The 26,189-nt window shown below is 30.4% G+C and overlaps 1 long non-coding RNA gene across 1 annotated transcript in view; it reads left to right on the forward strand.

The window, feature by feature from the left end:
* LOC118202629 (uncharacterized) overlaps positions 1 to 16,619 on the forward strand; it is a 188,404-nt gene extending 171,785 nt beyond the window's left edge. The window contains exons 8-9 of the long non-coding RNA XR_015044444.1: positions 9,241 to 9,321; positions 12,644 to 16,619. This is a non-coding gene — a long non-coding RNA (uncharacterized LOC118202629). The remainder of the gene's footprint in view (positions 1 to 9,240; positions 9,322 to 12,643) is intronic.
* The last annotated feature ends 9,570 nt before the right edge of the window (positions 16,620 to 26,189 follow it).

A 26,189-nucleotide genomic window follows, 5' to 3' on the forward strand; every position in this document is an offset into this window, starting at 1 on the left:
GAAATGTTTCAGATTTTAAATTACGTCCAAAGGGGCGTTTTTTAACATTTTGTGTGTTACCTTTCTTTATTAAATATCATGTTCCTCGCGCTTAAACCATAAGATCCAGTGCAACAGGAATATCGCAAAATAGTTTTAAAACGAGCATATCTTTAGAATTTTCGATACAGAGACTCACGCGCTGGAGATAAAAATGTTTTTTTTGCACAACGTTGCCATTGCTCGCTTTGAAATCCTTGAGTTTGTTAATCAAAAATTCGTCAAAGTTTTAAAAAATAGGAAATCGATCATAAAACAAATTTCAAATTTCAAATTTGGTCTTCCACATGCTCATATTCGTTGGAGGATTACGTTATTCAAAATTCGATGACTCTATGTACCGTTGTTTTATCACAATACGAGAAATATACATACATTTATGCAGATTTTTCATTATTTAATTTCTTCAAATATAATGCAGGACTCTAACATTTTGTGGCAACAGTTTGAAAAGTGAACCGACATTTATGAGTCCGACGCAAAATGCCAAAACGAAACTAATAGTCCTTCGGGATTCAAATCCCTTTGGACTAAAAAAAAAAGTCGAGATGTTATATGGATGGATTTTTTTGATCAGCTTGATCTGCCGATATAATGCGTCCAGATAATTTTCACATGGGTATTGGGTCACATGGGTAAATTTTTTACTTGATAAAAGGTCATGTCTACAAAACAAATTACCTGATATTGTTGAACTTTATTAAGGAATTACGGTAGTCATTAGAACGATAACACTCAAAATACTGTGAGAGTTTGAATATTGGTTAGACTAATCTACGCAATACAAAAGGAGTACTTATTGAAGTATTTTAAAATTGAATACACATTTAAAAATTGCTTGATTTGTTACATAACACAACTGCATTGAAATAAGCTTTATAATTTATCACTATCTTGTGCAGTAAAATCAAACTGTGAGCTGACATGTAATTAAAAACATATATTATCTTAATGCTTAAATATGGTCGAATAGTGCTAAATTATTTCATAAATTTAATATATTTTTTCACTAAAAATTTTTAATGATGAGTTGAGCTACTGCGGTAAAATTTAATTCTGTTTGTTATAATGAGCAGTATAAACAACGAGGGTGAATACAGCTAAGAGAAAAAGCAGATGGAACTTTTTCTTTTTAATCTCAGGGTATTTTAAATTAGGGGAAAAAAAAAATCAGGAACATGAATAGAGTAAGCAGAAACAGTTAGAATTCGTAACATCATATATACGTATAATTACTTCCTTTGCTTGTAGGAATGTATTTTGGCTCAGGCGCTGTTAAAGATTGCGTTGACACATTATGAAAAGAGATTAAAATACTAAAAAAAAATTCTGAAAGCTTTTAGATTTTATTTTACTAACGCTTTGCGTGTTACCTTTATTTATTAAATATCATGTTCTTTGCACTTAAACAACATAAAATTCAATTTAACAGCAATATCATAAAATATTTAAAAGCAGCATATCTTTAGAATTTCCGATATGCAATCTCGCTCGCTGGATATAAAAACATTTTTTTTCAGTACAGTGTTGCTATTGCTCGCTTTGAAATCGTTGAGTTTGTTAATCAAAAATTTGTTAAAGTTTAAACAATATTAAATGGATAATACAATAAATTCAAAATTCGAGCTTCCAGAGGTTCATATTCTAATGGAGGACTACGTTATTCAAAATTTGATGGTTCTGGGTACCGTTGTTTTTTTCCACAATGCAAGAAACATTCATATACTCATACAGAATTAGTCATTATTTATGAATAATCTGCATGCTCATTTTTATGCAGATTATTAATTTCTTTAAATATAATACATGGCGATAACATTTGGTGGCAACAGTTTGAAAAGTGAACGCAGAAAAGTGACGACGCAAATGCAGAAAGTGAAACGACGCAAAATGCCGTTTTGAGACTAGCCCCCCCCTTGGGCTAACAATAATATAAACTGAGCTAACGAATTTTCTCCAAAAACGGGTAGCAGAAGTCCTAAATACTTGCCACAATCAACACTGTAAAGTTTAAATAACTTTAAGATGAAGTTAAGTAAAAAATTCAATTTGTAAGTTATTTACCCACAAAGTCATAGACGCAGATAATCATTTTTTGCTTCAGTTATATTGATTGATAAGTTTGTTTTCTTCACATTCTGGCTACTTCACTAATTTATTGCACTCTCTTTCTCATGAAAATGTCAGAATTAGATATTTGAAAACGCTGTTTATTCACACACATGAACCTACTGATTTCAAATGAACTCTGTTTCATTAGAACATATACCACGTATTATACGTTTACACTTGAAGAAAGTTTATGCATTTGTTGAATGCTTACTGATGCGGAGAACATATGATTATAGATACGTAAGCATCCTTTTCTGTTCTCTACAATAGTATAAGGTTCTGTTAAAGAAAGAGAGGAAATTAGTTATCTCTGTGATATATCACAATGATATGATCTTAGCATTATAGCTGCTATTTTTAGCCCAAAGGAGAGGTAGCCCAGAAGGACTATCAGTCTCAAAATGTCATTTTGTGGCGTTTCACTATAAACGGCGAATCACTTTTAAAATTGTTGCCATCAAATATTATCACCTTGTATTTAAAGAAATTAAATAATGAAGAATCTACATGAAGGTATGTATGTTTCTCGGACTGTGAAAAAAACAACGGTATCTACAGACATAAAATTTTAAATAACGTAGTCCTCCATTCAAATATGGGCATCTGGAAGCCCAAATTTGGAATTTGTTTTACTATCTATTTCATATTTTGTCAAACATTAAAAAATTTTTGATTAATAAACTCAACGATTTTAAAGCGAGGAATGGTAACACTGTAAGAAAAAAAAGAAAAATTTTTTTTTTCCTCCAGCGCGCGAGACTGTGTATCGGAAATTCTAAAGATATGTTGTTTTAAATATTTTGTGGTTGAATTGAATTTCATGGTTTAAGTGCGAAGAACATGATATTTAGTAAACAAAAGTAACACACAAAACGTAAAAAAAATGCCCCTTTGGGCGTAATATAAAATCTGAAAGTTTTCAGATCATTATATATATTTTTTTTTCCTCTTTACAATTATCTTTTCACAACAATCCCGTTTAGCCAGTAATACAACTATTTTTTCCTTTCGCAGTAATTAGCAAAAATCGATAATTTTGTAATCTTAAATCTTGTTGCAGAAAGATCTCACTTTGAACTTTTGGAAATCTTTGATATGGCTGCTTTTAAGTACCCAGTGAGATTTCCTGTGTTCGAAATCGAGGCCTCTGTTAACGGGCACCAACAATAAGCCCTTTTTCAAGTTATGAAAGATCTGTCGTTTTTCCCATTTCACTTCAATTATCGTGAAAAGCACTCGTACACCTTACTTGTACTAGCATTCTACCTACGTTTAAAATACGTGATAAAAAAAATTTTCATACTTCATCCCTAGCACGGATTCAAATGAAAATTTCAAAGGTTTCTAATTCATTGGCCAGTGTGTGTAGTTTTCTCGAATATACAGACAGTGTTTACATATTTTTAGAATAATTTCGATAAAGAATTTTAGAAAAAAAATTATGTGTTTTGTAATACAAATTTCTGGCAAAAGCTTATTATTCGAAATGAGAAATATCGTTTGCTACTTTTGAAGTCATTCTTTTTTTAAAATGTCGCATGCAAACAAGCTGTTGATTGAAGGATATATTTCTCGGCTTTTTGTTCAATTTTTGTTCCATAATTCAAAAACGATGTGAAATGCATTATATTAAAATTTCTAAGCAACATTATTAATCGGAAAGGGATCAATTAAAAAGTCAATGATTAATTCTACATGGAACGAAAACTACAAACAAAAACCTGAAAAGGTACATAGTGTTCCTAATGCTTCTAAAGCTAAATTGTTGATAAAAAGAGAAAGTCCGTCGACGCAGAAATCAGTTGCAAAGTCATTTAATACATCGGCAGCAATAATGTTCAGCTTTTGCCGAAACATGTGGCTCACGGCAAAACAATTTATAGAACTCTATACGAAAACAATTAAGCAGGAGATAAATTGAAACACATTATGACCCTTTATGAAGTATGGGTTTTGCAACAAAAAAGGTATATTTATTATCGAAAACGAAAAGAAAAAGTGTACGAACTTGTCTTGAATTCAAAGAAAGTTTCAGTAAGGAGTTTATGACTGTCGCAGTATTCCCTTACAATGGGAAATTAAAAATAAGAAGAGTGGGAAAAAATATTAAAATCAACTCAAAATACTATAAAAGAAAGTTTTACTTACGATATTTACAGAAGAAAATCGATTTCCTTATCCCAATGAATTGTGCCCTTAGTCACTTGAAAAAGGGTCTTCCTGACAGCAAATCCACCAGGCTTTGACGGATTCTGTAAAGTAGTGGGAAGGAATGGAAATCAATAACCCTGGAAAATTTACATAAAGCCCTTCTATTATGGAAATACCGATGCCGACTTCCAGTCCAGAAAAAAAGCTATCGGATCTAGCAATTAAAAATACGCTTTACATTCTAAACATCAATTAAACAGTCCGAAAATCTAATATGTGTAAGCAGACTCTCTATATGAACTGATTTCATTCGCAAAGCTCATTAATATTAAATTCCAATAAAAATTATTTATTTCCGTTGACACCGGTTGTAGGTATTCTTTATGTAGCTACGAGATGAAAAATTTCATATATTTCCTAAGAATAATTATTGCTAGAATATGCAATACTTCGTTAATTCAAAGTCGAATGAAACTAAGACGATTTTGGTCTTCTGTTGAGGTGGTCGTCTTAGAGAGATGTTCAGTATCGGTATTTACTAATGCCTTCAGAAACGCCGGTACTTTCAAAGATTGTCGCCACTAAAATACTTACTATATACAATAACATGCTAACATAAATTTGAGAAAATACACGTATGGAAATAATTTATAGAGACACACAGTGTTTTATCGACAATAGTGTAATAAAGGGATTCAGTACATAAATACAGTTTCAAAGAGGAGAAAAAACCTCTTGTAATTTCCCCTCTTTGAAGCATTTTGGTTTTTTATTTATTTCATGTATTCGCTTATTTTTATGTACTTACTATCTGTGGTTTGCGAAGAGCTTAACGATCTTGCCTTTCACAACTTCTAATTAAATTTTTCAGAAAAAATATTTCACAGCTACATCGACGTTGACTATTGCTTACTAACAAATCTGATGTCCACGTTTATTATTTAGTACATTTTTTGGCATCCATGTTTTGACTTTGCATATGGACTTTCACACAAAGCAAACTTTTTGACAACAATGTAACGAAGGAAAGATTCCCTTCCTTGGTATTTTTTAAGCAGTCTTCAAGATGGTCAAAGGACCAATGAAGTAAATATTTGTTGTTTTATTCACTACAGCAAAACGCACAAAAGATATCTATCTAAAGGGAGGGATATCTATCACATTATCAGATTCTGAATATTATTAATTCTCTTATCTGAATATTTCTGCTTAAACATGTAGAATAATTATTAAAAAATTGCAATTACGTAAATTTAGTGAAACAATTAAATTAGGACTACATAATTATGCTATTTTTATAAAATTTATTTTGTATTTATTGGCAACAGTATTGTATGCAACTAAATTTCTGTATTGGCGTTAAAAAACGTCGCAAGAAAAAAAGTTGCAGTATTTAATTAATCTGGCAACCCTATGAGCAGAGTGGAATTGCCCACAGAGACACTCTAATCTCTTCCACCTCAAAAAGATGGCGCATCTGTGGGGCGTCGTTCATCTTCCCCAAACGGCAAAGTAGGGGGTTCGACAGAAGAGCTTCTCTCTTCGGAAAGGGGGGTAGGGAGGGGCGAACCCATCCCTGATGTATGCGCCGAATATTTAATGTGCTCCCTGCTTGTGTATGCGTCGCCATGCTCCTTTGGGAAAGGAAAGGAAAAACAGCAATAAATCTCGATAACAGTTCATTCTTAGTTTTTACTCGAACAATTTATCAGTAGCTTAACGTGTTTAAATAGCTGTAAAAATATCAAAATCTATATAGGAACTGCACCTATCATAAATATAGAGCTGAAAGCAACATGGAAAATTGCACCTAAAAAAAACTTACCCGGTGATGTACTAGCGTTAAATTTACATCTGTCAGAAACAATTTTATACAGTATATCTATGATATATCATTTCTAAAAAATAATTGATTCTCTGAAAACCCAAAACAAAAGGCTTTTGAATAAGAATAAATTTTCCATACATCAGCTTACAAACTTAATAGCAAAATTCTTGAAATAACTATATTCTTGTACTAATCTTAGGAAGTCCTCCACGAAGGCATCCCTCCTTAAGCAGATAGCCCTTTGTATGCTTTGCTATAATTAAATAAACCTAAACCTTGTACGAATCAAGCACACTTTTGTAAATGCTGCAATATACAGTAAAATGAATTTGATATGACGGTATTTATATACTAATTTAAGAAACTATAGTAATAAACTTTCTTATTCGAGAGTACTTAGATCAGGAGTTTTCAACCAGGAAAGAATTTCATAGTTTCAGGGAAGAATGCGGTCATCTCTGTTTTTATTTACCTCTTGATTATTTAGTTTTAGTTTCTAAATATAAAAAAAAGCTACTTTGTATTAAAGTTCTGATATTTATCGACATATTCTATACTTTTACGTGTTCGGTTTATAAAATACATTAAAATATAATCTAAAATAAATATGTATATTAGAAAAACATGTAACGATTATCTGTGAAGTTTAGCAACAAAATTCAGCGTAATAATACAGAACCATCGGAACTAGATTTGCAAAAAATCTTCAAATATTACGCTGATTGTTGTTGTTTAACTTCTCCAATATTCGGCGTGTCAATTTAACCCAAAATATCTATGTATTTTTCGAGTTTAGGGAAAGCTGAGGGGATCGTCTAGCAATAGTGAAAGGTGTGCATGGAGCAAAATAAGGTTGAGAACCACTGATTAAGTCTAAAAAAGAAAACAGAGAGATGCTAATTATTTCTTAAAACCAAACTGGGTTAAAAATACGGCTGTGTAAAATTTTAAAATTAGATATGAAAGAAAATTAAGCTGAAGTAAATTTTGAACAAAAGCCGTTCGAACATAAGTCTCTCTGTTTCTGGACCATCTTCTTTATTTCACTTTTTTCTTAAATTGTTTCCAAACTGCGTGAAAAAGTGAATTCTGGAAAACTGAAATAGATTTAACTCTTGTATTTAAAATATACCTTGAATAATGCAGCTCAGATGTCTAATAGTTTTTTAATAAATATAATTTTTTTTTATTCCCAATGGCGGGCACTAGCCGTTATAGGCGTCAGCCATTACTAAGGCCGGAAGGCTGATGACATTATTATAGAAGCTCCTAAGCCTTCTCCAGGATTCGAGCCGGGAACCTTCGGTACAGCAGTCAGTAACTAACCACTCTCCCGTCTGGGCGGATTTTTTAAGAATATAATTTAACGTATATCTTTAAGGAAAATCTAAAAATAATCATTACACGGCAAACATTTGCCCAATCAGCATTGAAATGAATTTTATACAAGAAATATATATATATATATAAGCTAGAAAATAAATTTATATGAATTAAATTAAGTATGAACTTAATGTTTACCAAGCTATTCTTTTACAAAATTATACACATATAACTGAAGACTCTTTCAAGCTACATTATAAACTTGCTAGATGTTGATTTGTATTTCAATACTAAGTATAAGAGAAAAAAATGAAAGTGGCAAAATAAAAGAAAATGAAATTTCTAAAAAGTAGACATTCACGCATGTATACCATAAAATTAAAAAGAAATTTTACTTTCGCTTCAGAACCAAGATCGGTAGAAATCAGCTTATACCTACATACATAAATCTCATATGAACTAATTAATAAATAATTAACAAATTATTCATTATTACAAGTTAATAATCGAATTGAACATTAAAACGCAGTAAAGAGATTTCGTGTTTAATATTTATTGCTATGAATAAGGTTGCCCGCCAGCGGCCGAGCGGTAAAATCACTAAAACTCTGGTAGTAACCCAGACAGAATCTTTTACTTATTTAAAATAACTAATGACCTAAGAGCATATTAAATTCGCAAAATCTTGCCACGTTGCACTTCAGAATTAAAGAGTGCGATTCTTGACTTCGTAAGTGGATATCTTTTTCCGTATAAAGTGCTGCATACTTTTTACTTCATTTATAATTCTTATTTAGAAAAAGCTACTTAAAATTTAATAGCGTCTCATGATTTCTTGATCCGTAAAGATTTACTGTTCCGAATACAGTAACTACACGAAATTTAAAAAAAGGCATCTTTTCAATTCAACATTAATGGTAATGCTGTGAAGTCTGCCAGCGTCAAAGATTACTTTATTCTCTTTTTATATTATTAATACCTACCATTTAAACATGTCCAATATTTATTTTAATATCCTAGCATCAGATATAACCTTTACAATGAACCGAATATATTAAATTTTCATTTTCTTTGCACAAACATCATGACCGAGGGTAAAAAGGGGGAATGATGTTTTTGCAGAAACATCATGACCGAGGGATTTAACAAAATGATTAGTTTTCATATCTATTTAGAGTCTACGATACGGTTACTGAAAACGGGGGGGGGGAGGATATTAGTGATGTTTTCTTATCAGTATGTATCTGCTGCAAAAACAAAAATAGTTATAATTGTTTTATTTTATGTACTTTTCTTTCATGAACCCAATTTCTATGCATTTTATAACCTAATATAAAAACTGCATTGGTTAATTTCACGAGGTTATGTTTCCAATTACATATATACTTTAAATTTAGCACACAAACAAAAATGCTAATTTTGTTTGTGTGCTAAATTTAAAGTGTATATGTATGTTTCTGTAGTACACTTTTTCATTGACAAACAGATCGTAAGCACACTTGCATCAAGAACATTTAATTAGCAACTTAAAAACGAATCAACAACTAAACATCACTAATCACTGATAATCAAATTTACTTGCTGAATGGCTGAAAGGTAATTTCTGCGTGAAAATCATAGTAAACGGTAAGTATAAATACTGATGATAATTTGTCAAACATTATTACGCTCAAGTTTTGCCAAAGTATCAATGCCTAAGCTTCGTATACTGTATATTGATTTCAGAACTGTGTCTTACGCATTAAGTTCTTTCGATAATTTATACTTTATTGTTTTTGTTTTTATAGAAGGAAATAAGGCTTACCTGGCGAAGATGAAACACATGATTTCTCTTTATTGAAGCACAATACTGTCTTAGAAACCACTTGGTAAGAATTTTTTTTTTTTTTTTTTTTAAATACAATGTCAGACTTGTCTCTTATGTATTAGTATACGTATTTCTGTATCAGTATGTATCGATAATACAAAACTGATTTAGTGAAAAACATACACAATCCCACTTTGGAAAGCAGTTTCAAATAGTTGACAATACTTTTATACAGAGGAAGGTGATGCAGTTTTGTTTTAATGTGATTATATTACGAGAAAAAACATAATTAACAAATTAAATAAATAATGCTATGTAGAAGAAAACAAACACAGAAAGCATAGTCATACGGGAGGGGCGGAAGATCGGTTTCAGAGATGTGAAAACCCAATAAAACAGAATATCATTCCCAAATGATTAAATCTTTTAAATGAACACTTAACAGCTGTTTGTAACACATTACCAAGGAATCAGAAACCAAACAAAGGAATTAGAGACTAAAACTTACGAAAGGATATAATATTGATGTAGCTTCCCATTAAGGAATGCTATCACTTTACATCAAATGAATTAAGTTTATGCAATACTCCGTAAATAAATACATTCTCAGTCTGATTAAAATTGTTTTTCATTGCATTATCAATTCGACAGAAAATCTGCTTTAAAAAACTGCACACTTCTTAAATGTTTTAAAATTAACACTCTAAGTAATAGTTTAATTGTAAAGAAGATAAAAAAAGGGGGTATAGAGAAAGAGAAATGCTCAACTTTTAGCTTGCCTTTGATTGCGTAGTTAATATACTGTAGTGTTAGGATACTTTTAATTCATTAAATTTATATATAATGTGTTTTTAATGTCAAATCTAAATTGAAAAATATCTGTTTGTAAATTTTAACTATTTTTTCTTAAGTGGGAACATTTGCAAAGAATGCTTTTAGAAGTATGTCGTCTATACCCTTTTTAAATAATAATAATAATAATATAAAACAAAACCATACCGTGAAGCTGTTTATAGTCAAAATAACGCAGCTGAAGAAGTTTCTATTTAACCTTCAAAAACAGTCCTGAAAATTTATGCAACTTACGCTGATTCTTGTTGCTTTAGAATTTTCATCATTTGTTCTTCGGCTATTATTTTAATTAGAATACTGTATTGGTAATACTTGGAATGAAAATTCGTTTCATATTCGGAGCAGTGGCTCTAAATTCATTAGGTTTCTGCTTCCAATAAGAAATTTAACATTATTTATAGAATTTGCTATTGCATTTAGTAGTCCACTTAAGCTATATCATTTTAGTAACACTACACAATTCTACACGTCTCTTTAACTCACTATTAGAAAAAAAGAAAGTATTATTTGTATTTAAAAAGGCACATTTATTTCATAATTTTCAAGTCTTTATACAAGAGCAAACGCAACTTTCTTTTTCAAAGAATACCAGTACGCACGCAGACATGCTGATATGATATTGTATCATAAACACTAATTTAAGCAAAAGTACTATTTAAGTATGCTTTTATACATAAGAGTATGATTGAGTATGTTGCCTTTTTTCTACTAGCAATCTTCAACTGCATTTTGAAATTTTTGCTCTCTTTTAAATAAATAAGAAAATGAAAATTTAGTTTCCTATCGTATGTTATAGAAAATGTCCATTCTTTTTCGAAGATTCAGCATGAAGAACTATGCGAGGAAATATCATTAACTATTTTAACTCGTAGTTATAATTAAAACGTGATGGTCAATTTTTTTTTACGTAACAAATCCAATTTAAACCGTATATCTACAATGGTGCCGCTGGAGTATGCTTTCCTCGGTAAATTTTTAAAAACGCATTCAGGAATGATAAAAATTCGCATTTGTTTCAAATTACCTTTGTAAAACTTTTAGCAGATATAGAAGAACACCAAAACGAAGTATATCATAAACAGGTAGTCCACGGCTTACGACGACTTACTTTAACGACGATCAAAAACAAAGATTAAAAAATTCTCTTATTTAAATGTATCGCCAGCATACAAGGCGTGTTGTTTTTATATATGCAATGAATCATCCAAATGAGCAACAGTTACACACCTGCAACTTTTAAATAACGATATCATTTGCATATTTTTGTAGTTATATATGTTAACTAATTTAAAGAGAGAGAACAGTTACAAAATATATACGCATCTATATTAATGCAAATAAATGATTTATAAATGCTACTTTTATATATTCTTAAATCTACTTTATGTTCAATAAACGCGAATATTATTAAAGGTATAGATATAAAATCAGTTCCGATTTACGACGGGACCGGTAAAACGCCACTCGTAAATCGAGGACTACCTGTACAGAAAAATTTAGAATGCCATCTGAATACAGTTTTCAGTAACAAAAATTTTTTAAGAGTTAGAATTTAGCATAAGGTAATGAGAAAATTGTGGTTGCTCATGCCAAGCACGAGGTATTGTCAAATCAGTCATATGCTATCAGAAATATGCATCAGTATTCCACATCCACTGGAAGAAATTTTGCTCAGAAATTTTTGTTGGCCAACACTAATTTTAACCTGAAGCTGAACCGACTATCAAAGTGCAAGAAGTCTTATTTTCTGAGTGCTACAACAAACAAACATTTTCTTCATAGCCATAGAATTCCAAAGAATTTTCAGTGTTATGTTTCGTAAGAAATGAATTAAAATTCAGAATTAAATGTCAAACAATTTTTTCAAAACGTCATTTAATACAAAATACACTAAGAAAAACCGTGGAAAATATATTTTTACTGAGATTTCAGCAGTAAAACTTATTTTGCAGAAATTAAAAGGCAAACTTATAAAAAAAAAACGACCAAAACATTCAAATATAAAAAAATGATTGTAATCCTCGATGCTTAAATGCTAATACGAAAGAGTTTTGAATGATTTTAGAAAAATATTGACTTCCTAGAAAACGATGTGCAAAAGTTACCAATAGGAAAATCATTATTTTTGTTATTAGAAAACAACTTCCAAACTTCGCAGTTAACACAACGTAGTAATTATCCGAAAAATATTTGCAGTCTCCAACCAGACTCGTTTCTTAAAAGAAAAGCATCTTCTGTGGAACAATTAGTGAAACGCTGATAGATGACATCTTTCGCGAAATATCGATCACTAATGGAACGCGGGGGGGGAGACGAAGACTCCGCTTTAATTAAGGAAGCGTGGCGCATAGGGATCCATAAATTAGCTCCAGTTTCCCGAACTCATCAGAGAAACGCGCTATCCAATTCGGAGCTGAAAATAAAACAGAAGAGAAAAGATTCGCTTTCTAAGCGGGTATGAATAGCGAGATAGCGCGCGAGCCATGTTTACGAGTCTCTTCTCACGTGTACTCTCATTTCTCTTTTGACAGCCGCCATCTTGGAAACGTAATGGCCGTTCGTCACGTCACTTGCCTTGTACTATGAGTCCACAGCACCTGAGCCCGACACCAAATTTAATTACGGAACATCGATTTCTCGTCCGGGAATCTTCGACGTCCAAGTGACGTCATTAGATGTCTTCCCTGCTGCCATCGATTTGGTGTTCCTTCTGGAAATTTCTTTTCATTCTGTGTATGCCAGCTGTAACATTGAACAAACTAGTTGTAGTATTATTGTAGAGAATTTTATTCTTATATAATTAAAGATTTACATGCCATAGAATTCAGAAGTTCATAACTAAGCTTTTAGTAAAATATTATTTATAGCGAAAATCCTGTAATTTTTGTTATTTTTCTCGTAATGTGTTCAGCAAGTCTAGCTATCGGGATCATTTCCGTTGTAGATTAAACAATTAGGCAGCGAATTTTTTCTAAACGTTAGAAATACGTCTTTTAGCTATTATAAACAATGAACTAAAATAGAAGGAAACACTTTAAAAACATTTTGTTGACAGTGCCTACTTTGAAAATAAAAACATTATAATAAGTTATAAAAGTAACACATTTAATTTAATGGTGGCCAGTCGGCAACAACGTCAGCTACAGTATGTTCATATGGATTTTCTTTTCATTATTCCAAAATCTCTATAAATGTTCACATAAATAAGAACTAAAGAAACTACGAATAACCTTTTTTTTTTCTCTGAAGCTATCAAGTATTGCTACAAAAAAAAAAAAAAAAAAAATTGTTTGGTATGTGTTGCCCTATAACGGAAAAGATCCCAGTACTATTTTGCAGCATAATATTTCACTTTGTCACAGTATTTCATATCAACGCAAAACAGTTTTCAGTGTAATATTTCACTTTGTCACAGTATTTCATATCAACGCAAAACAGTTTTCAGTGTAATATTTCACTTTGTCACAGTATTTCATATCAACGCAAAACAGTTTTCAGTGTTAATGATTAGAAAATAAATTTATGAACCTAAGAAACTGTTTTGTGAATTTAGTTATAAAACTGAATTTCGGAAGCGTAACATCTTAAAAAAAAGTATTTTCAGGTTAAACACATTTACAACTTTTCATGCAATACTTATAAAGTAATGCATAATTAATAGTGCAAACGAACAAAAGCTGAGAAAAGCAATATGAAACTGAGAAAACCTATAACATCCTTCAGTGGTCTTCAAACTGCTGTCCACGGAACCCTGACTTTCCGTAATAATGTAATATAATGTAATACATGAGTGTGCTGCGACCCTCCTGGCCGATCATAATCGGCCTCACGGTTAAAGTAGCACACCCAACTCAAAAACAAAGATACAGTTAAAAGATTAAAACAGACATACAGTGAAAAAACATCAAACCAAAATTTCCAGTATTGTTCTATAAAGTTCATCAAATCCTGTGCAGATCTAACCTCTTTATTGCGGCAGAAGAATTCCTTTATGTTACCCTGTTTTTCTCTAACATATCGCAATAACACGCAGTCTTCGACGAAAAGTCATGCATTGCCTTCAGCACTACAAAAACTGTAAAGACTATTATTTTGTAAATTAAATATTTTCAAGGTACGCCGGGAAGCGACCGTGTCTAGTAATTATTTGATTGCAATCAAAATCATATATCATTCTCATAAATTAAATAAATTGTAAAGTTCAAAGTTCAACAAATAATCTTTCCGTCATCCCGAAATGTTTCGTTTCTCTTTCCAAACAAATAGAATAGAAATTCTTGATTTACCAATAACAATTCTTTTCTATGCTTTAATATCGAACGCATCCCCAGCATAACCCATAGCAATCTCTTTGGCCAGCTTGTCGGTCCTCTCATTGCCTGCAACACCAATATGGGCTTTCACCCAGTTCATTTTCATTTAATGTATTTTCTCAACTTTTACAGGAGATAAAAGTTTTACAACTTTTAAATATGGGACCAAAATATTGGTGTTATCAGCATTTGCTAGTGCTTCCAAACCAGATAATGAGTCTGTATATTAATATATGTGCTCACAATCAAGTGTTCATCAATCCATTTAACAGCAAATTTAATAGCAGGCAATTCGGCTTGAAAAACCGAACTGTATGGTTTAAGTCTAATTTTGTCATAGTAAAAGGTCATATTGGAAAGTATAGTTAAATTGGGAATATTAATATAATGAATTATTATTAATATTGATATTTTAATTAATTAGTTATAATAATTGGGTATAATCCTAGGGTGCCATGAGTCAAAATAAAAATTCAGAAAGAAAATTATAAATCACTCACAATAGTTCACTACTGTTTATTAACTAAAAAGATATAGATTTTAACTTAGTTAGTTATAGATTAGTTTGAAGACTTAATATGTGGTCAAAGAGATGCAGTGCTTTACAAAACTAAACAGTGTTGAACTGTGAAACTAAACAGACTAATGGAAAATGATTTGAATTTAAAAGACGGTGTAGAAATTATACAACGGAGCCCCCTTTTTCAATTGAAGAAAACTATAAGAGAATATTTCCCAGAAGGAAAAATGTAAACATGATTTTGAAAAAAAAAAAAAAAAAAATCCAGTCCAGTACTACAATAAATCAGAATGCTTGCCAGTGGAGCAAAGCGAACAACTTAAAGACATATCAAGAAATTCAACGTTAAAATCTAAATTGAATTAAGAACAGCTCGTAAATTTCTGGTTGTAGATTCATTCAGAATACCTAAAAATTTTTCAACGTATGTGGCAACAAAAACAAATTACAGAAACATATACAGAATATGCAATGCGACTCCAGACAAAGTTAAATTACGACAGCTTGTGTAAAAAAAAGCAAGAACACTCCTGCCACTAAAATAATACAAGCGTAGGTGAGACCTAGAGCAGTAGTTAACGCTATTAATGAATAAATTACATTTTTATGTTAAAAATTTTTAATAAAATGTGCGAGTTTTCTTTAATTGCCTTAATTAATAAAGTACCTGTAACATATTAATCGACTTTAAATTCAGATAAATTAATTAAATTCAGATATATTTTTCTAAGGGTGGGATGAGGTTCTCCGAAAAACCTAAGGATTCCGTCAGTCGACAAAGTTTGAAGACTACTGATATAATTAATTGAGACATCTAATCTGTCTGTGATTTATTTTGATAGAAACTGTAACATACATATAATATTGCTTTCATAAAAAAAATATTTTTTTAATATGTTAGAAGCTGCAAAAGTCGATGCCAAAGGAAAAAACTCTTGAACTTTGTTCTCACATTTTATAATATAATAATAATAAGATAAATTATATTATTACATTTTTATAAGATAAATTATCACGTTATTTAAATTTGCCTTAAAAATTAATTTCAAACAGTTATATGATCTCATTAATTTTTCGATGTATCTAATTTAAGAAACTTTGCTTGAATATATATCCATAGCGGATTACAAAAATTACACAAATATATATATTTGTTTAATACAGACTACTAAGTGTTCATATTCATATATTATATATTAGTATGTGCCATTCATTCATGTAATATCATATATTTGTTTAATTAAGAATGTGTTCTTATTTGTATAGCAATAAATCATGTAATATATTATTTCACACAGCCTTAGCCGTGTCGTATTCGTTCATGTAATATTATGTGTTTTTTAATTCCCATTAGCCATATGCTTACCGTATTTACTCGCTCAATGGTCGCACTTGTTTTGCCACTTTTTCATTGTGAAAGTCTTGGGGCGACTATTATGCGGGGAAATCTAGTACACAATATTGTACACTTTTGGCGATTTTTTCCGCTTCAAAATGGGGTTGCGACAATTACACGAGTAAACACGGTATATTGGTATATTATATGTATCTCATTCATTCATGTAATATTTTCATAGGAAAGGTTTTGTGTACTGTAACTACTTAACTACATATGCCCGTGAATTTTTACGGCACTCTTTTGTATTATTGTTGCAAATGAAAGAAACTGTGATTTATTAAAAGTATCTTTTCTCATTGAATCTACCCCGATTTTAATTCCAGTTTTTCTATGAGTCTAAAATTATACCACACAAACTTAAGTCATTCTTGTTACCAAAAATCGATAATAGTCGCAAGTATGATTAGTATGATTATAAGCATGATTAGAAACCATGTTGAGAAAATGCAACTTAAGTGCTTCCCATAAAGGTAACCCCAAAGCTATAGCTTTATTGCAGATTTTATAGCCCCCTATGGGCCTTTCCCCATTTTGCTGACCAGTAGCCATAGCCTTCAATTGATAAGAAAGGGCTATTTAGAAGGGTAGCCTATCAGGGAGGCGGGTCAGGTGATGACACTTGCCTCACCCCCTATTCTTCACACTAAATGTCTTATTTCCCGAATCTGTCATTGAAGGCATCCGCCATCTTGAACGTTTGGTGATGTCCAACATTGACACCAGACATTATATGTTAGAATTTTGAAACTTTAACAGGTATCGGATTTTATATTTTACCTCCAAACTAATTATTTTTTCAAATTATGCAAATTTAATTCTCTAAAAATCTTTTTTAAATATTATGTATAGATTTAATTTGTGCTGCATAAAATGTGTTGTTACTTAATGATCATATAAGAATTAAAACTAATTTCATTAAGATTTAATAAAAATTTAATAACTGAGTAGCTTTAAAAAAATTTTGGCTAATATAATAACGATAGTTATATAATTTTTAAAGCTGTATTAACTGAAAATAAAGTAAAAATGACAAAATAAATAAAATTTAAATATTATTTAATAAATATAAGATTGATATAATGTATCTTATGAAAGAACATTAATTTTTTACATATTTATACCGGAATCTAACGCTTCAACTTAACTAAAGATACCATATGATCAGAATAATTTTTCTCTATTTTGTATATCGACATACACAGCTTTATCAGGAGTACATCATAAGGAAACGACTATGGATATTATGGAGGTAAGTTTTTTTAACTTACTTTTTCGTCATGTAATTTTGAACATTTACCAATTATAAACACCTATACAGACATACTTGATTTATATATTGTATATTTATTATTTGGACATATTATTGTGCATATAATGTTTACACGAGACACGCCTCATTTATACATTCGTATTTATAACATATTTTACATATATTATTGTACATAGTGTTGGCGCAAGAACTACAATATACATAATTTTTTGTGCGAGCAAATAATATTGTTTTTATCTACAATTTATGAATGCATATAGATAACAAACAGCATTACAATGAATACAGAAATAAATACAGGACTAAATTCATGTTAACTCAGTAGAGCTGCTCATGAAACATTCGTCATTGTTTTATGAAATAAATAACGTACGTTTTCCCTCCTAAAATTCCAGCATATAATCGAGTTGTTTCTTAGCAATCTTTTAATGCAATATAAACAATTTTAGCGATTTAAACATGCGGCCTTTGTAAGTTTGTTCGAAACAGTCTTGTTTGCAATAAAACTGATTAAAAAAAAAAAAAAAAAAGCGTGAATAGGAGATGAACTGTGCTCCGCTATAGTTATTACATAAAAATTTTTAACAATTAAAAAACTTATAAAACTGTAAATATGTACCCATGTTTTCTGCAAACATATAAAATTAAATTTCTGGTTAGTTCATAAATTTATATCAATATTTTTGAAAAAGGTATTATTTTATTTTAAAGCAATATAATTAATTTTTCTGTCACTGATTATTCAGCAATACTTTCTGTATGACATACCTTGTTTTTACAATTTAAGGCGATGGTTTTGACTATTTTAAAAGTGAATTCTATTGTCTTAAGAAACACTTCTTTCATTTTTATTGCACATGCCCTCAAAAATCATAAAACATAATGGTAATCCGCTTATTTTCGTATTGTATTTCTTTTTATTCATTCTTTACAATTTTGCATTTAAATAATTAAATTAAACTATCCAAGACATCATAAATTTTAAAAGTGCAATTTTTTAAAAAATTTTATTGCATATTTTATAAACGTTCTAAAAACGAACGGCTGTCTGCAAAACAATCCCAATAGTCATCGAATTGCTCTAGCCGTTTTCTGTCGTTTTTTTCATCATGGTTCTTAAATGGAATACAAACCCCTAAGAATGCAGTGTTTTCCAAGCTGAATTACTCTGCATTAATGAATCAATCGAGTGAAATATGTGATCATTGTTCGTTAAGTGGTAACTTTCTCATTTGCTCTGATTCTCTGTTATCTTTAGATTCTCTTATGAATATTTTCTCCTGTAATAATATAATTGTCACTTCTTACGCGATTCTTAAAGACTTTGATAACAAAGGTGTTAATGTCATCTTTTCTCCTGTACGTGGCCACACTGACAATCTTGGAAATGAAAGGGCCGATTGCTTGGCAAAACAAGCTACAAATCTTCAAGTTGTCACCCCAGTAACACTGCCTAACTCATTCTTCAAGAAACAAAGTTGAAATGAATTGTACAGAAATTCTTCTGCTGCATCTTTGATTAAATTATTTTATTCTTCTATTACTCATAGACTGAATAATAAATATTGTTCTGCAATTTTGAAATTACAAAGTTTTTTTAACCGTGCATGGTAGTTTCAACTCATATCTGAAAAGATCTGGGCTATCTGATCTGTATTCCTGTAGCTTAGGGGGAGTACAAAAATGTCAGACTAGAACATTTGTTGTTCTACTGTTCATAGCTTACGGAAGGAAGGAAAAAAAACTCATTTTTCAGTTAAACTCTTTAAATATTAAGTTTTCTTCTCCATGCGTTTGTTCAACTGTTCTTTTCTGTACATTTATTTCTTGCGTTTCACCTGCGAATTTGCAATGGTATTTTATTTTGTGTTGTGTTGTTGTAGTAGTTTGTTTTTTACTTACATCTGTAAGCCTTGTGTAATACTGTGCGATGTACAAGGAGTTTATATATTCCTAAAAAAATTAATTAATAAAAATACCTCGATATTGGGAATCGTAACTATACTTCACAATTTCTATGTTTAAATGTTCATAGTGATATGACTGATACTTCGCAACTGATCAAAGCCTTACAATAATTAATCTTCTTTATACTTTTCTGAATGCTTATAACATATTATATCGAGATGTTGTTATAAACAATTAACATGCATGTTGGCTTTTTAACTTTCGCAAAATTATTCTCTCTTTCAGTTCGGTGATTATTGCTTGAAAAACTATTAACTTAATATAACATAGATCAAATTTCATCATAAACTAATTCTGTATTTTCAAAAACACTCACCTTCCATATGTATTACAAAATGAATGCAAAATACGTAAAATATCTTTTTGATGCATGAAAAATATTTCGCAGTAAATTTAAAGCGTGCTATAGCATGCATTAAAATGTGTTATATCTTTATAGCTCGTTTCGACGACATCTCGTGTTCTATAGTAAGGGACGTTACGACGAGAGGTAGCTATAGGGAAGGTGAATTTAATATACTTTCATTAGCTGAGTACTTTTTATGTTGGTCATTGTAATGGAAAGGTCGCTATAACGAGTGATTATCACAAGAAGCGTTAGATTTATGTATTTAAACGGAATTGCTTGTAAGCTTTGTTTGCTTAAAACTGATACGATGTCTGACAAGCAAATTTATATTACTAGAGAATATTGAGACAGTATATTTTTAATAATCATTTACATATGGTATTATACGGAAAATAAGAATGAATATATTAATTTTCTTTAAAATGATGCTAGTATTTACACAATTATAATGCTATAATTAAACAATTGAATTTATTGGAAAACATTACACTGTTGAGTATTAATTAAATTACTGATACAACGTATTTGTATAAAAGTTGTAGAGTTATTAGGTTTTTTTTTATGAAATTGGAGACGTGAAAAATGTGCAATGCCGTCGCCAAGACTCGAAGCCTGGACCCCTGGAATACGGGTTGAGTACGCTTCCAGTTACCCCACGAAACCATACGGATAACTGAATACAAAAATAAATGGGATTCTGCAAACTAACCCACAGACACGTGCGCACCACCCAAAAAAGGCAAATAAATATATTAATAATAAAAATAAACCTCAGATTCAACATCATATATGCATGTTATTTCACGTCACAATTAAATGCCATGATACATGTATTGCACGAAATGTTTTTGCTCATTTGCTTTAACTTTTAAAAAATAATATGATATTTTTTTGGCAAATTATCTTTCCATCACAACTGTTAATAGTTAAAGTAAAAGTAAATATTTATAACAAAAGAAGAATATCAAATTGGCACATACATTCCGCATACTTTGCTTTTTGCTTTGATCAAAGCCTTGCAATAATTAATCTTCTTTATACTTTTCTGAATGCTTATAACATATTATATCGAGATGTTGTTATAAACAATTAACATGCATGTTGCCTTTTTAACTTTCGCAAAATTATTCTCTCTTTCAGTTCGGTGATTATTGCTTGAAAAACTATTAACTTAATATAACATAGATCAAATTTCATCATAAACTAATTCTGTATTACTCTAACTAATTCTGTATTCACTCCTACCCTAAACTAAAAGCACCCCATTTTTAAAATGAGTACGAAACTTAAAGGTAGCTAGAATTTTCATCCATTTTATTCGTTACCGAGTTCAGCTAGTTACACTCTCGTAGAATTACTTTTGTTGTATTAAAATGTAGTCAGAAGAGAAATGTTGCTCTTATTAGAAAGAAAAAAAAAAAAAAAAATATTTAAGAGTATGTTCTAATTGGAAATTCGAGTACTCTCATTTACTTCACATACGCACAGTTTTAAAACATTCTTTTGCATAATTTGATTCCATATTTATTATATAGCTTTTATAATATTTGGAAACTACTGTGAACCAAAAATTCTAAGAATTTCGTGTTAAATTTTTATTTTATTTGGAGTTGAGTTTATAAAATGTATTTTATTAAAAAAATCTGTAATGTTTTCGTGCATAAAATTTTTTAAGATTAAAATATTAATCAGATTTTTGGTTCAGTTAGAAAATAGTGCCTATATAAAGAATTCCATCAAATTTCAAATTAGCCATTTTTAAAATATCATGCGCGCAAAGTGGAAACATGACGAAAAATTTTGTCACAAAACGGATTAAATTACAAAAATATTTGTGGCAACACACTTTCTGGTTACTAGTTCCCAAAGCAGCTATGTTAGTCAGCTGTAAAATGTTGAAAGTAATTGCTTTTAAAATAAACAAAATATCTCAATTGCAACAGTCACATATTCGAAGATCATAAGGAGTTTAAGGTGTATGAGCCCCCTTAAATAATTTAGTTTTATTTTGAATTTTTTATAAAGTTATTGCTAATTTTACCAGTCAAGAGGTTTAGAAGAAATAAAAATTGCGAAGAAAACGTCTGTTTAAATCAGTTCATAATTGTTGTGCCAAATTACATTCATTACATTCATTTAAACATCAGTCTTACAGAAGTAGCATTTACAATAAATTTGCTATTAAAAACATAAAATCCGGACCAAATTAATTTAAAACATCTTCACCTGAAATTAGTGAGAAATGAATAGAAAATGAAACCTTGAAATATAGAATATTTTAGATTGCTATAAAGTGACCTTAAACAATCTGAAATAAAAAATTTAAAAAGTAAAAAGCTTAAAGCTTTTCAGGTCTTGTATTATGCCCCCATACACATATACGTTATATATTAAGCATTTGGGTTACTGTCCCTAAAAATATTTAAAAACAATATATCTTTAGAATTTCCGATAGACAGTCTTCCACGTTGGAGATAAAAATGTAAAAATAAATAAACAAATAAATAAAATAAATTAAAAAAACTGAAAGCTTTCAGGTTTTATAGTATGCCTCCATACACATACACGTTTCGAGAGCATTTGGGCTATTGTCCCTAAATATATTTAAAAGCAGTACATCTTTAGAATTTCCAATAGATAGTCTCGCACGCTGGATATAAAAATGTTTTTTACCGTACAGTGTTGCCATTGCTCGCTTTGAAATCGTTGAGTTCGTTAGACAAAAATTCGTTAAAATTTTACAATGTATGAAACAGAAAATAAAAAAAATTCCAAATTCTGGCTTCCAAGTGCCCATGTTCGGGTGGAGAACTATGTTATTCAAAATTCGATGGTTGCAGATAGCGTTTTTTTCTTACAGTGCGAGAAAATATTTCATTAGCAAATGGACGTAGGCAGGCAGAATTAGCTGAAGATATACCATGAAACCTCTCATTGCGTTTGCTTCTCTAAGACGAAGGCCCTTGAGAGTGACCAGTGTTTCTGAAACAAAAATAAACATAACCTTTCTACAACGACTCCTTTAAAGCAAACCAAAACTATTTGTAACCATGGGTGGCTGTCTTAAAGCGAGTTCAACGTATATCATTACTTTCGTCTACCAGAATTAAGCATCCAGAAACGCGTAAACAGACTGGAAGTAAAAACAACAAATTTTTGCAGGACATTTCGCTTCTTGCGAGGTTAAAGACTTCCATCCCTGCTGTTAATCCCCTTCCTCTCCTTTATAAAAAGTGGCACGGGTGACGAATGCTGGTGACTCATACACGTGCTTTGCGTAATTATGCAAAGCCGACAGGAAGCTGCTCCTTCAAAGCTCATCTTTTGACAACCCAGATGTATAGGTACTTTAAAAACGGGACAATTTTTGAAACGAGCTTTCGGATTAGTTGGCAGTCAAATTTTAGCTTTTCAAATGCAAATAAATTTTAGAATGAATTTGTTATTGATGCATAAGTACAAATTTGTGTTCAAAATGTATTGTAAATTTCCAAATAAAATTTGTTATTGAAACAACCATAAACTAATCAAGTTAAATTATGTCTTACGGTACATACGATAAAACTTCTCATGGACCCACCCACCTTTGAAAATATCTAGTGCGTCTAAGAATAAACTTGACACTGCATTTAACCACCCAAATCTGTGAATTACACAACAAAAATAAATTCTTTAATTAATGCTTTCGTCTATGAGAATGTATTGCGCGATAAAGATAGCGTAAAAATTTACAGCTCATAAATTTCTCGAATCATAAATCTTATTATTCTGGGTTAGCTTGTAAATTCTACTTAGACATTAATTACATCAATGATTAAAAAAACCTATTATTTTATAAGCAGAAATGTATACCACACTGTTAAATATAATACAGCATTGCGAGTTGAATATAGAAAAATTGCAATCATCTCTTGAATAATTTTTTTTTCGTTCTGAAATAATTATTATAATTTTAGTAAATCAAATAGAGGAAATATAACAATCGAATTTCTTTTTTAAAATGTCGATCTATGTAATTAAAAATGTTTCTAATATGACTGCTTATTCAAATAATATCAAAGCATGAAGACCGTATGCATTTCGTGAAAGAACGTCCTTTGAAGATGTCTATCTGCCCAAAACTTTTCTCATGGGTGCGAGAATTCTGTCACCTATACAACATTTTGTGTAAAATTAAAGAAATTGATTTATTTTACATATAATAGAAGCGAATTATTTTTTAGTTAAACACCTCTTTTTCCTAAAATAAATTGCTACTAATTTTGATACCAAGTTAATAGCAGATCCGTACCAAGGGTCAGGTCATGGGCTTGCTTTGGGGAATGAATGGGCTTCGAAGTAAAATTAAAATAAGTAAATTAAATACTGACGTGAACATGATAAAAAAAAATTTTGAAAGCGTGAAGGGTCTTTGAGACTCGCCTCGAAGGTATTTAAATTTGTGGGCATGTCTCTGCTAAATATAATAATAAGAATGGTCTTATTTTAGATTTAAGTCTTATTTCATTTGGTACGCAAGAGAAAAATAGGTGGTACGCAAAATATAAAATTTTTAACTACTAAATTCAAAAATATCGTGAAGTAAAAGAACAGTTGATAGATATATGATCAAACTCTAAGTGAAGGTTTCAAAATAACACATTTGTTAACACTTGGCTGAACCGAAAAAAAGAATTTAAAGGCATTTCAAATAAAGCCATTAAATATTTATTGCTCTTTCGCACAAGCTATTCGTGTGAATAAGGATTTTCTTCAATGCTATATTCGAAAAATAAATGCAGAACAAAATTAAAAGTGGATCTTAATTTATGGTGAAACTAAGATAATTTATAAACTAAGTGAAATAAGACCAGACAGACATAAAGAAATTGATCTCTCTTAAACAGGCCCAAATTTCGCACTAAATTTTAGAATTAAATTCTTGTAACTCAAATTTTGATAGTAAAAATGGTAATCAATTTTAATCTAATATTTTTTATGTGCAAATTTAGTATAAATAGTCAATAGGTTGTGCAAATGGCAAAATATTATTATTATTATTATTATTATTATTTTTAATTTCTAGTGTGAAAATGAAAAATAATCGTTGCAAAAGGTAATAGCGGTACTTGAAGTTTTTCAGTTTTTGTTTAGCTGGTACTTAGTCAAATGGTTGAGAACCGCTGTTTTAGATTTCCATAAAATAACAATAGTAGTATTTGAGACTCAATATATGATAAAAAATAGCCTCAGTGTATATACGTAAGAATCTGCAATCAACAAAAATTTTTGTTGCATTCTTGCCTTAATTAAAATCCTAGATGGGCATGTTTCACTTCCAATTATACTTGCAAACACACAGTATACAATTTTCCACGCACCGACCACGGTCCTTTATTTTCTAGTCCCTCTCCAAGTTTTCTGGTTTCAGGTTTTAAAAGCTTTAAATTATTAGAAGCAAGCCAATCATTTTCAAGTGTGTAAATTTATATTTATCAGAAACGATAGTATTGGAAGGCAAATTTAAAAAGTACAAAATGTACTTTTAAATGTAAATCTTTATATCCTGTTTCAGAGAATATTTTGAATAACGTTTTGTTTTTATTCATTTTTTTACAATTTTTCTATCATTATATAAAAATTAGAGAGCACCATAAATTCAAATTGACGTTATTTAACTTAATATACATTATTTTACAAATTCAACCTACACATACATTAAAGCTGTTGTACAACTGAAATTAAAAAAAATATATTTAGATATTAGAAATTAAATTTTACTCATTATCTGTTAATTGCTGCTTTAGTTCATAGCTATTCATTTCATTTTATTAATTCAATAGATCTAGGTACCATTTGTTCAGTTATGCAGGTTTTTATTTTCACCTGAACGAAATCACATACTAAAATTTCCGTGCCGAGATCTTGTCTAATTGGCTTCTATGTTTCTACTAAAAAAAAATGCTCTTCCACAAGTAAATTTAATCCACGTGAATTTTAACGTAATAAAAAAACAATGGCAAGCACCTGCCTAGCCATTCCTAGGGCCAGAAGTTGGGGCCCTTTTATTGAGAGGTACCTAATAGGCAACCACCGCTGACCACTACGAAGGGATGACAGTTACAAACATGGCGTTCTCCGGGATTCGAACCTGGGCCTTTCGGTTTCGCAGTGCCTTCCCTAACCACTTAGGTTTTTAATGTAGAACTTGTTATTATTTCCCTTCATATGCAGGTGATATCAAAATTCCATTAAACTTATAAAATTACTCTTAAGGCA

The sequence above is a fragment of the Stegodyphus dumicola genome, chromosome 12, assembly GCF_044657685.1.
Source record: "Stegodyphus dumicola isolate Sdum_Otavi_A_Nest chromosome 12, ASM4465768v1".
Classification (NCBI taxonomy): Eukaryota; Metazoa; Arthropoda; class Arachnida; order Araneae; family Eresidae; genus Stegodyphus; species Stegodyphus dumicola.